The sequence below is a fragment of the Acomys russatus genome, chromosome 13 (genome assembly GCF_903995435.1).
Source record: "Acomys russatus chromosome 13, mAcoRus1.1, whole genome shotgun sequence".
Taxonomy (NCBI): domain Eukaryota; kingdom Metazoa; phylum Chordata; class Mammalia; order Rodentia; family Muridae; genus Acomys; species Acomys russatus.
Window position 1 is genome coordinate 10,155,960 of NC_067149.1, and position 13,886 is coordinate 10,169,845.

General features: G+C 40.9%; 1 pseudogene; it reads left to right on the top strand.

The window, feature by feature from the left end:
* The first annotated feature begins 12,422 nt into the window (after positions 1-12,422).
* LOC127197054 (RNA-binding protein 38-like) lies at positions 12,423-13,105 on the top strand (annotated as a pseudogene).
* Positions 13,106-13,886: the final 781 nt, after the last annotated feature.

A 13,886-nucleotide genomic window follows, 5' to 3' on the forward strand; every position in this document is an offset into this window, starting at 1 on the left:
AATGATGCCAAATGCAATTAGCCAAAACACCTTGAATGTAATATACATATAATCCCTCATTATTTCATGCTTCCTCCTGCTGTATTTTTCTACTTATGTGTATTAATATAAATGTATATACCAAAAAATAAAATAAAACCTAAAAATATTATTAAGCCAAAAAAAAAAAAAAAAAAAAAAAAAAACAAGAAAGAAAGAAAGAAAAAGAAAAGGATACCCCAAAGAAAGATATATTTTCTCACACAAAAAACAAGGAGGAATTAACACAGCATGAATCTGATTAAGGAGAACCTTGGGATTTGCTTGTGCCAATGCTTATTTGAAGGCAGGGCAAAACCACTAATAAAGCCTGTTGACTATATAAAATTGACAGAAATAATCCAGATCCATTTAGAACCCATCTCTGCATAAAGTCAGTTTAAATACACTAACATGAACCCATAGAATGCCTTGCCACTGTCGAAGTCCATTTCCCAGGCCACGTTTTTCCAGATCTCAGAACCAAACTTTAAAAGCTTCAAGAGAGATCCATCTTCTTTACTCAATGGTTGCAGCCTTGCTTCCATTTGGCAAGATAACCCACAATTCCATCTGGGTAGAAGGATTGTAGATATGGATGATAATGATTTCCCTACATTGTTTTTGAGGTCAAGGGGCAGAAATGATTATTGAGATTTATAATCCACATTCTTAAAAGAAAGCTGAACATCCCCTCCATTTAACTTTCTCTTTCTATTGGCTGGACTACTGATAGGAAGTCTGAATACTCAATTTACTGCTGAGGATTAGCAGGGTACCAGTGACATAGGGCAGACTCATAAGACAGAAGATATCTAGGCATATCTAGGTATCCTCAGTGAGAAGAATTATTCCAAGTAATCAGTGTGCTTTGTTTCTTAAGCACACGCATGTGAACCCAACATAAATCTTTCTATTTTGTTTAAACCATTTTATTGGACCTCTATTAAAGTATGCAAACTGATGTAGTGTTCTAGCCGATAGAGCTGGCCAGTAAATGCAAAAGTTATAGAAGTTGGGAAGTTACTGTGCCAGGAAAAGATACTTTATAGTGCCTACACCTGCACAGGTAGTTCATGCTTTATGATGGGAAAGATGTATATAAATTCATGCCAGGATTTTTACTGCAAATAAGTATTGACTGCAGGCCAGAAGTCTCTTTGGATACACACAAAATGTCTGTGGGAGAGGTGTTTACTTTGAAAGAAAACAGACTAGTGAAAGTCATTTAACCCCAAATGATGAGTAATGTCCTGAAGAAGGTACAGAGAACAGAGAGAGCTAAGGGAAGAAATGGTGGCAACTGAGGCATCTCTCTCTTTTTTTAATTTTTATTAATTTATTCTTGTTACATCTCAATATTTATCCCATCCCTTGTATCCTCCCCTTCTTCCCTCCCTCCCATTTTCCCATTATTCCCCTCCCTATGACTGTTCCGGAGTGGGATTACCTCCCCCTGTATATGCTCATAGGGTATCAAGTCTCTTCTTGGTAACCTGCTGTCCTTCCTCTGAGTGCCACCAGGTCTCCCCCTCCAGGGGACATGGTCAAATGTGAGGCACCAGAGTATGTGAGAAAGTCATATCCCATTCTCCACTCAACTGTGGAGAATGTTCTGACCATTGGCTAGATCTGGGTAGGGGTTTAAAGTTTAAGGCCTGTATTGTCCTTGGCTGATGCCTTAGTTTGAGCGGGACCCCTGGGCCCAAATCTGCATCTCTTTCACTATACAAATAATAGCTTTTGGATACATTTTAGAGCTGTCACTGAAATACAAGCCCAGATGTCACCAGGGAGTGTGATGGGTTTACCACAAACAAACATGATTTGGAAAATGTTTTTCACACTTTTTAGGGTAAAGGCCATTTTGTTTTTTGGGGCTTTTTTTTTTTTTTTTTTTTGAAATTTTTTATTAATTTATTCATATTACATCTCAATGATTATCCCATCCCTTGTATCCTCCCATTTCTCCCTCCTTCCCATTTTCCCCTTACTCCCCTCCCCTATGACTGTGACTGAGAGGGACCTCCTCCCCCTGTATATGCTCATAGAGTATCAAGTCTCTTCTTGGTAGCCTGCTATCCTTGCTCTGAATGCCACCAGGTCTCCCCATCCAGGGGTCGTGTTTTGAATATCTTGTGAAGTACATTTTAAAAGATCCATTTTACAATTATTTATGTATAACTTTGTGTGTGTGTGTGTGTGTGTGTGTGTGTGTGTGTGTGTGTGTGTAACTATGCCTGCGTGTCTATGTGCAAGTATGTGCATGTGAGTGCAATGCTAGCGGAGACAAGAAGAGTGAATCAGGCAGGGATCCCTTAAATTTTGAGTACATTGTGTTGTGACCCACACACTCTACATGGGTCTTGCTTACTGAACTCAGGCTTGCTACAGACCACTATGCAGTCTTAACCCCTGAGCCATTTCCCAAGCCCTGCTGAGTTTTCATTGCACATAGCTTAGACCTTGAAGATTTATTTCACTCATGAAATTTGAAGTTCCCCACACAAGTTTACTTTGGCATGAGTTTCTCATGTAGCATCAATACTCTTTTCATTATTAAAAGCTACATAGCTAAATTCTTATCTTAATTAGACAAAATATATTAATGTTGCCACTGCCAACACCAGTTTACATTCATGCACTGCAAAGAAATTGGTGAAGATATTTTTTCTCATCTTGCTGCTCTACTTCAGTCCCTGACTCCAGGTTCCTGCCTTGAATTTTGCCCTGACTTCACTCAGTGATGGAGAGTGGGCACGAGTGCTAAGATGAAATCAATCTTTTTCATCTCATAATTGCTTTTGGTATAAAACCTGATTAAGACAGTTGAACTAAAAAACCTGCTTAGCTATTATTTTAACTCCAACAAGAGTTGACAATCTATGTCACATGATCTTTAAAACTAGCTATGGATCTGTGGCAGTTGAGAAGCTAGGCTTTCAAAACATAACTCATGAGTTTTTATTTTTGTTTTTTTTTTATAGGCAGGGTCTTCCTATCAACCCGGCAGGCTTTAATTCAATCCCTGATCCAGCTCTCAGAATCCTCAAACAACAGGATTGCTCTATCATGCCTGGCATGGACTGTTTTCTTCTTTAACATGTCTATACTGCCAGGGGCGGCTTTGTATTTCTGCTCAGCTCAAATTATTTTGGCTTCACAAACTTAGGACCTCTCAGGCCTTCTTCTTATATTTCCTCCCTCTTCACAAAGACTTCTCCACAATCACCCTGGAACCTTATTGTTCTAGGCTTCTCATGAACCAGATATGGATCTATGGTCACAGTCGCCTAGACACCCACCTGGCCTGGCTCTCTCAGTCAACCAGGTTTCTGACGTGGTTTCTCAAAATGTGGCTAGCTATGAGCTCAATCCCCCTACCCCCTTCCCCTCGACCCTAATTGATATAATTAATATAATTGATATCCTGCACAGCTGCAGCCAAGATCAATCGCTTCTCACCTCCTCACCTCACGCCCTACATCCTGCTTTTAAAGTATATAAGCAGCCTGAGAAAATAAAATTTTGTCAGCTTGATCAGATTCCTTGACTTGCTGTCCGTTCTTTGTGTCTCTTGTCCCCCATTCTCTCCCTAGGGGTCCGAGGGTCTTAGTTGATTATCCGGTGGGCCCAGACACTATACCACCTATACAAAGTAGAGTTGACTGAAAGGCGAGAACCTCAACTGAGAAAATGCCTCCATAAGATCTGGCTATGTGGCTGCTCTCCCAAAGGTCTTGAGTTCAATTCCCAGCAACCACGTGGTGGTTCACAACCATCTATTATGAGATCTGGTGTCTTCTTCTGGCATGCAGTGGAACACTGTATATATGATAAATAAATAAATCTTTTTTTTAAAAAATCAAATACATAAAACTAAAAGTGGTTGTCTTATATCTTGAATGGAACATCTTGAGTGAGGTAACCCAGACCCAGAAAGACAAGCATGGTATATACTCACTTATAAGTGGATATTAACCCAATGTATGCTGATAGTCTATTTGATATGTTCTAATTGAAGTACTATTTTAAATGAAATGTTATATAAATTCAGAGCATTTGAAGATCCATAGACCTAGTTGTCAAATTCAGGAAGAACAGTTTGCAAATAGTATTTGTCTACTCACATATTCTATTATTTGTCCTTTAGTAGTATAATACCTAGGGAGCAGAAAATGTGTGTCATAACAACTTTGAAAAGACAAGAAAATTCCATGTTAAAATTTTACCTAATATTTTCCAAGTATCTTTACGGTGAATTAGTTAGCTGATCTAAAGATGTATAAAATCGTTTAAATTATGGAAATATATGTCAATCTGGCACTTTCTTAGAAAACTGGGAATTAGTGCTACCTCAAGATCCAGCCATACCACTGCTGGGCATATACCCAAAAGATACTCTTCCATACAACAAGGATGTTTGCTCAGCTATGTTCATAGCAACTTTATTCATAATAGCCAGAATCTGGAAACAAGCTAAATGTCCCTCAACTGAAGAATTGATAAACAAACTGTGATACATTTACACAATATTATACTACCCAGCTATTAATAACAAGGAAATCTTGAAGTTTGTAACCAAATGGACAGAACGTCTTGAGTGAGGTAGCCCAGACCCAGAAAGACAAGCATGGTATATGCTCACTTATAAGTAGATATTAGCCCAATGTTGATGTTCTCTGAAGGATTTCACCCAGTGAGGGATCAGGACAGATTCTGGACTCACAGCCGACTCTGCCTGGATCTCTGTGAGTTATATGGAAGATTAGGAGGGATGGAAGACCCTGGAGTGGTCAGGAGCTCCACCATCAAGGCCAGTGGATCTGGATCCAGGAGGTTCTAAACAGACGCACCAACCAAAGACAATGCATTCAGAGAACCTAGATCACCTGTTCAGATATAGCAGATGGATTCTACATGGAGCAGATGCTCCATGGTTGAGGTGGGGAGCAGGAACTGCCTCTGACATGAACTCTGGTTTCCCAGATTTGATCACTTCCCTTTGGCAGAGATGTCATGGGGACACACAGAGAAAACAGGTGCAGGCTATTCTGCTGAGACCTGATAGGCTATGGTCATATGGTGGTGGTCCCCTTCTGTCAGAGGTCTAGGGGAGGAGAATAGGGCAAAAGAGAGAAGATACGAGCCAGGGGATAACAATCCAGATGTAATGTTAATAAATTATTAAAAAAAAAAGAATATGTAAAAAATTAAACTAATTACTACTTTTAGGAAAGAGCAAAGGAAAACAGAAGATATCAGAAGGATATCTGGGACCCATAGACCATGTGGAACACTTCATATTTCACAGTGAAAAAGGGGGCCACCCAAAGGAAAGCTTGGCTTACAACTTGAGCAGAAACTTCAGCATTAAAGAAAGAGTTCCACTCACTTGTTGATAACAATGCATTGGATTTTTGTGATAGTGAATAAAAATAGGAGATTGTTACAATAAGCAAGTCTTCCCATAACAATACTCCCATAGTTATGCGACATCTGCCATCTTTTAATTTGTAAACCTAATGTATTCCCCCTTACTCTGACTCATGGGACATCTTTAAATCAATTGCAAGTTGAGCAGTAAGGTTTGAAAAACCTTCCCTGAGAGGGGTTGAGTCTGCTAAAATTAGCTTTAACATAATCCTAAAAATTGTAGTTACTTAGCTACAAGTCTGTCACTTAGCTACAAGTAATTTCGTAGAAACAGAAATAATCAATAATGTACTTTAGTAGAGTGCCTGGGTAAGCTGGGCACAGTGGTATAGACCTATATTTCAGTACTTGGGAGCTGAGGCAGGAGGTTGGTGAGTTTGAGGCCAGCTGAGTTACTTAGTGAGTTTCAAGGTAGCCTCAACTTTATAGGAAGGCTCTGCCTAAAAAGAAAAAACAAACAAACAAACAAAAACCTTAAGACCAACAAACAAAAAATGAGTATAAATATGAACTATGTAAATGGAAGGTATAAAAATTAACAGATATGCATTTTATTATTTAAAATGTTGGTAAACTGGAATTTTACCTTTTATTTTTTCAGATGTTACTTATTCTATATTTTTCAAAGTATTTCTGAATAAATATTGAGAAAATTTAGGTGGTACACCATTCGAATATCTCTCTCACAATTGGAAAGTTCATATTTTTACAAAGTAACAACTGGAAGGATACATATTGCTCTGTTTTAATCATTTAATGGAGAGCAGGCCGATTTGAAACATGTCCCCTGCGAACTCCCAGCAATCATTATCATTGAGTAACAGTTTAATTCACATCCGAGTTCTGATGATCATTTTCGGTGGAGTCCAGAGGTTAATCCCCAGTGCTGGCATTGGCACTTAGGAGTGTAAGAAAGTCCTAGCCACGTCCCCGAAAAGACCCTGTGAAACCACCTCAGTGCACTACAAATAGAAAAATCCAAGAAGTGATTTTTCTTTTTCAGACTTGACAGCAAATGTCACACGGATAAAGTTAAAAAAAAAAAAAAAAAAAAAAAAAAGAAAGAAAGAAAGAAAGAAAGGTCTGCAGAGACAGTAAAAAAAAAAAAATAATAATAACACATAGCCAACAAGGTTAGGCTTCCTCCTAATGATGTGAGAGCCACAGGAACCTTCTCCTGCTCTTAACAACGTGGAAGAAATTCTGCTTAACACTCTACCACAGAGCCGTTATTTTCCCCCACAGCAGGCTTGTTTCTTTCAGACACATAGAAAATAGACTTTTTATTTTCAACTCAGCCAACATGACTTTTGTATATGAAGAATGGGATCGAAGTCAGAAAGTCGGAGGAAACCTTTACATATATTTTAAATCTCATATACAAATTTTTAGGTAGGCGTGGTTTTTAATAACTTGGATGAACACAAATACTCAATGCAGCTCTGGTGCTGTTCCTCTAAGTAAAGGTTTAGCTGATGTCTTTAGAGGAGAAAATAGGCCAAGAAGGCTACCTCTTCATGTTATATAATTTCACCAAATGCGATCATCTTCTGGCACCATTAATAAGTATGTTCACCTCTCCCCTCCAAAAAGCATAGCACTGGGGCTGTGCTATACCCAACTCTAATGTACCAGACTGTGATAAAGAATAGAATCAGATACAGTGGTTTTCAGACAATAACAATTAGTCAATAACTGATTAAATATAACATGTTGGGTAGAGTATTTGACGGCTGTAAGTGCAATCAAATGAACAGAACTTAATAATAACAAAAGAGAACATTAAATTTTTTCCTGCAAAATCACAATGGACAAGTAAATAGAAAATTGCACAAGCGTGCATAATTAAATTTTAAACAAGCACAATTTAACATAGTCTATCAGATAAGTTGCCACATATATAATTTGCTACTATCATTGGGCAGGTTTACCATTTCTGAGTGGGACTCATTTTCATGAAACAACTCAAAGTGAAAACAACCTGAAGCTGTCACAAGTGGAATAACCTTGGCTCCCATCCATTCTTGGCACCGTGACCTGGCAGATGAGTGCAAATGCAGAGCCAGTCAGTTTGAAACCAAGTGAAACTGACCAAGTCACTGATGCCAACATCAGACACAGGAAGACTAATGAGACCGTATTTACCCAGATACTGAGTGGCCGTAGGTAAAGATAGACAAGGGAACAGTTTGTTTTTGTTGTTGTTTGGTTGTTTCGTTGGTTGGTTTTTGGTTTTCCAAGATAGGGTTTCTCTGTGTTATCTTGGCTGTCCTGGACTCACTTTGTAGACCAGGCTTGGCTCAAACTCACAGTGATCCGCCTACCTCTGCCTCCCGAGTGCTGGGATTAAAGTCGTGCTCCAACACCACCCAGCTAAAAGGATCAGTTCTCAAGTGAGAGAGTAGGGTTTTTTAAAACTGTGACAATTCTTGTCCATTGGCTAGATCTGGGTAGGGGTCTGACTTTCACATGAACTCTGATGCCCCGTAAGTGGCCACGTCCCCTGGAGGGGGAGACCTGGTGGCACTCAGAGGAAGGATAGCAGGCTACCAAGAAGAGACTTGATACCCTATGAGCATATACAGGGGGAGGAGGTCCCCCTCAGTCACAGTCATAGGGGAGGGGAGTAAGGGGAAAATGGGAGGGAGGGGGAATGGGAGGATACAAGGGACTAGACAACAATTGAGATGTAATATGAATAAATTAATAAAATATATTTTAAAAACTGTGACAATTAAAAAAACTGTGACAATTCTTAAGGCAGTTGATAATAAATCGAGTTAAAAACGCAGGATGGAGGTTGAAAAATTAGAACAAGAAACCATTCTTCCCATATAATAACCCAGTTCCAAAATATCCTAAAAGGAAGAGGGAGGAAGAAGAGAGAGAAAAGTGAGGTGAGAGGTCTGGGGAGATGAGATGGCTCCATGAACAAGATGGCTTGCTGCCAACAATTATGCCTAAGTTTAATTCCTGTATGCCACATGGTAGAAAGAACTAATCCTACAAGTTGTCTTCTGCCCTGTGCATGTGCATTGTGTATGCATGTGCACACATACACACACACACACACACCAAATAAGCAGATAGACAGACAGATACATAGTTAGATAGATAACTGATAGATAGATAGATAGATAGATAGATAGATAGATAGATAGATAGATGATAGATAGATAATGGATAATGTAAAAGTAAATATTTAGATAAAATTATTTGAGCCTAAAGAGTATTACAAATGGTGGTCTAAGCGATTCTTATGACTATACACTTCTGGATATGGTCTAGGGCAACTCTAATGGGAATCACTGAAAGTCTTAGGACAGAGTGGGAAATTATGAACCTCTGTGTTCACTTCTGGATGATATATTAAGGGTATAAGATGCCATCACCATGGGTGACTAGAAAAGAAGCAGGCTGACCACCAGAATGTTAATTTTTAACGTTCCCCTACTTAGCTCACTATCTATGAGGATTTATTGCACTTGCTTAACGTCTGTTGATTTACCTAGTCAACAACAAAAAAAAATGTGTTTCTATCATTCTACTTAATGACACCCTATTGGAATTGGAGAGATGGCCAAAGGGTTAAGATCATTTACTGTTCTCACAGAGGACATGATTTTAGTTTTCAGCTCCCAGGTGAGATGGATCACAACCACCTATGATGCAAGCCCCAGGGACTCTAACAACCTGACACCTCCTTCTGGCTTCCACAGCATATGCACTTAGCTAGCTACACACACACACACACACACACACACACACACACACACACACACAGAGGCATGAAATGCACACACACATGTACTCACATGCACACACAGTTAAAATTACATGTTTTATAAACAGTGAAGCATGCTTAGTTTTCACAGTTGAGGCAGGATAGCCATCAATATTCTAGAAAACTGCTGAACTTAATAACTAAATGTTTATGTGGGAATTAAATCTGTGGTGTCCATAAGCCCAGGGCTTATTCAAAGGCAAGATAATCACAGTTTTCAAAAAAGTGATGGAGATTTCAGCAAGTTTCTATTGGTAAACCTGAAGTACCTTGTATAGACCTCTTGAAGGTGAGTATATTTCTGAATAATAATAAGTCTTGCTATCTAAAATTATCCATACTGGCCCAAACAATGCTAGAGAGAAAACAAAGTAATACTGCCTATAAGAAAATGAACCAAAATTAAAGATAAATAAACAATAAAAATACTTCAAGTCGATCACTGAGTTAGATTTGAATGTCTCTTTTGAGTAAGATACTGTGTTCAGATATGATGTCTAGTTTACTCTTAACAAACAGTATATGTATGGGACAGAGAGCCAGAGGCCGAAGAAATGCTTAAAACCACTTTCTGCTTATGCATGAAGCCCATATTTTGGTTTTTGTTTTTTTTTTTTTTGTTTTGGTTTTATTTTTGCCTTTTTTTCTTTTTTTAAAAATATATTTTATTAATTTATTCATATTACATCTCAATTGTTATGCCATCCCTTGTATCCTCCCATTCCTCCCTCCCTCCCATTTTCCCCTTACTCCCCTCCCCCATGACTGTGACTGAGGGGGACCTCCTCGCCCTGTATATGTTCATAGGGTATCAAGTCTCTTGGTAGCCTGCTATCCTTCCTCTGAGTGTCACCAGGTCTCCCCATCAAGGGAACATGGTCAAATATGGGGCACCAGAGTTCGTGTGAAAATCAGACCCCACTCTCCACTCAATTGTGGAGAATGTCCTGTCCATTGGCTAGATCTGGGTAGGAGTTTGAAGTTTATTGCATGTATTAACCTTGGCTGGCTTCACAGTTTGAGCAGGACCCCTGGGCCCAGATCTGCCCATCATAATGTTCTTCTTGTAGCTTTCTAGAACCCTCTGGATTCTTCTATTTCCCCATTCTCCCATACTTCTCTCACCTACAGTCCCAATAGAATGTCCTCCCCTCTGTCCCACATTCCTCGTAAGTGAAGACTTTTATGGGACATGCCCCTTGGGCTAGTGTCCAGATATAAATGAGTATATACCATTTGACTCTTTATGCTTCTGGGTTAACTCACTCATTATAATCATTTCTAGTTCAATCCATTTGTCCACAAATTTCAGGGAATCTTTGTTTTTAATAGCTGAATAGTATTCCATAGTGTAAATGTATCATAAACTAGTACAGCCACTTTGGAAATCTATCCAGTGCTATATCAGAAAACTGAGAATAGGTCTTCCTCAAGACTCAGCTATTCCACTCCTTGGAATATACCTAGAAAATGCTCCAGCACACAAAAAGAACATTTGCTCAACCATGTTCATAACAGCCTTATTCATAAGAGCCAGAACCTGGAAACAGCTTAAGTGTTCCTCAGTGGAAGAATGGACGAAGCCCATATTTTGAATCCCAGTACACGTATGGCCCACATATGCCTATAGTGGCAACCTTGACAACAGCTAGAAAGGATGGCCAGTGCATACTGGCTACCTAGCTATCCAGGGAAAATGTGAGCTCCCAGTTCAGTGAGCGAACCTCCAACAAAGGAAGAAAGAAGAGAGTGATAGAAAGCATCCTCTGGTACACACACACACACACACACACACACACACACACACACACACACACACACGTGCACACACGCACACACATACAGCTGTACATACGTGTGCACATATACAACACACTCACACCTCACACACTCATAGAGACACTCATGCATGCACGTATAGAGCAGAGATTGACTCTGACTTGCTTATATCACTCTCCATCTCATTTTGAAAGGCAGGGTCTTTTGCTGAGTCTAGAGTTTGCAATTTTGGGGAAGCAGGTTGTCCAGCAAGCCCATGGGACCCACCTTTCTCATTCCCCCCATGCTGACATTACAGATGCATCCTGCCAGGTCCACATTTTTCATAGATATGCAGACTCAAAAATTGAGTCCTTATGCCTGCACAGAAAACCCTTTACCCCATGAGACATCTCCCCATTCTGTCTTTCCAACAGCCTCTTTTACTTCTTCTTTTATTTTCTTCTAACTTTAGAAATTTAATCTATGACAAAGCTGTCAGGGAGGGGAAAAAAGACAATACCAAAGTAGAACTGTATTGAAGAAGACCCGAGGGAAAATTCGGAATGAATAATGCCACAGGGCCTTTAAAAACAGAGGCATTTCCTTTTTTTTTTTTTTTTTTTTTAGGGCGGGGAGAACAATAAAGAATGCATCTTGTTAATGCCACATATAATAAATTGAAATACACTTGGATCACTCACCTTGTTGAAGAAGTCAAGCGAAGTACAAATGTCAAAACACTGCCACTGTGAAGCTGACCTAAGACTGCAACTCCAATAATCAAAACTGAGACGCCAACACAGCCAGATGAAACAGCTGGATGTGGCTTTTAGTGGAATTGTTGGCTTTGATTTAAGTCAGTACTAATAGAAGGAAAAAAAAAAAAGCAACTGTGTTTTATTGAGTTGAACCAGGCCTCAAATACATTTTTGACAAGTTACAGGTTATCCATGAAAATAAATGTAAAAACCCTTAAGGAAGCTGGACTCCATTTTGTAGGCTAAATTTGGAGGAAGGATATCATTCAGATTTAATGTCAGCCTATATTGTTCATGTATTGTTAGATTTACCATCAAATGATGGACTACTTCAAGTAAAAAATGTACTGTTAACCTTTTAATGGGCCTGATGAGGTTTTTCGCTTTTATATACTAAGACATATAAGGCTGCTGTGTCCCACCCCTTCTCAATAAATAAATAAATAAATAAAAATAAAAATCTTGGAATGAGATGTGGCCTTGTAGCCTTGTTTCTGCAATTTTTACTGGCAGCTGGTCACTTGAATCAGAGTGTGAAACAAGATGCAAGAAGGTTTCGGATGTAGGTGCATCAAGGCGGACTGAGGAGCAACGTGAGATGGTGTGGGCATCATATTCAGCCTGTGATGCCCCCGCATGTGCAGGCTCAATAGCTGTGACCCTCTATGCTGCTGCAGCCCTCGATTGTCCTCAGTGTGTCTCAGAGGCTGCCCGCTGCCCCCAGAGCCGTGCAGGGTTCACAGAAGGAAATTACATTCACCAAATCATCCTGGTCAGCCTGCCCTACCACACCGCTGACACATGGCTCAGAAAGTACTTCCAGGGCTTCGGAGACCTTGGTCATCGTGACTGATCTGCCAGACCTGCAAGTCCTGCAGCTGTGGCTTCGTGACCATGCCAGATAGGGCAGCAGCTGACAGGGCTTGCAAAGATCCTAACCTTATCATCGATGACTGCAAGGCCAACGTGAACCTAGCCTGCTTGGATGCCAAGCCAAGGAGCCTGCAGAGTCCCTTTGCTGTTGGTGAGCAACAGCTGTACCCCACCTTGATCTAGTGCACCTGTGGGCCGATTCCCCAATACAACTACCCTCCAGCCATAGTGCAGCCTGGGGTAGTGATCCCTGCTATCCCTGTCCCTTCGCTGCCCTTGCTCTACCTTGAGTATAGACCAGCCAGCCATCTATGCATAGAACCTGTACCCCGCCTCGCCTGCCACAGCCACCAACTTTGTGTGCTATGACTATCATCCAGCTGCCGTGCCCGGAGCCTTGTCTGCCACAGCACCTGCAGGCACCAAATTCGTGCAACGCCAGGCACCTCAGCTACAATAAGACAAGATGCAATGAGACATGCCCTGCCCAGGGCCACAGCTACCATATGCCAGCCTCTGGAACTACCGGTACTTGGGTCTCCTCAGGCCCCTGGGCACACCTGCGCTGAAGACACCAGTAAGATTTTTCTGAGGCCCTGCTGGGCTTGAGAAAGAGCTTGAGGACAAAGAGTACAATCTTTGGAACCTCAGCAGCCACTCCATGCCAGGTGCTTTACTCTGGGACTTGTGCAGAAGTCCATCCTCCTTTGTCCTTGAGAACAATCCTCTGGGTGGAGCCAGGCTCCGGGAATCTGCCCAGTTGTCCTTCAGTCAAAGCATCGTGCCATGTCCTGTTGGGAATTGTTCTGCTCTGAAGGCAACACTGTCATCACCAAGAATCCCAAACCTATTTTTTTACTTAGAGACTGGCTTTGGTCGATAGTCACCTGTGGTGACAATGACAGTATTTCTCTGTGACAGTGTCACTGACCGGCTCCCTGGAGCTTCCCCTTCCCCACAGAGTGCCCATCACCAGACAGCAACCCTACATGGCCCTGGGCTCCTGTCTGTCTGATGCAGTCCACCTCACCTCCAGAGGTACTCATCAGGATGAATTCTCAGGTGTCTTTTGCTGTGCCATTGAGGCCTTCTTCCTGGCCTTGTCGTGCAAGGTGGGCTCTGTGCTTCCCCCACCATCCTACTTTCACTTGTGTGCCAGTGTGGAAGCATGACCTAGCTGCACAGGGAGAAGATCCAGTCCTCATCTGGGAGGGCTGAAGTGGGTGTCTCTGGCAGTGTAGCTGCCTGCAGGCTGG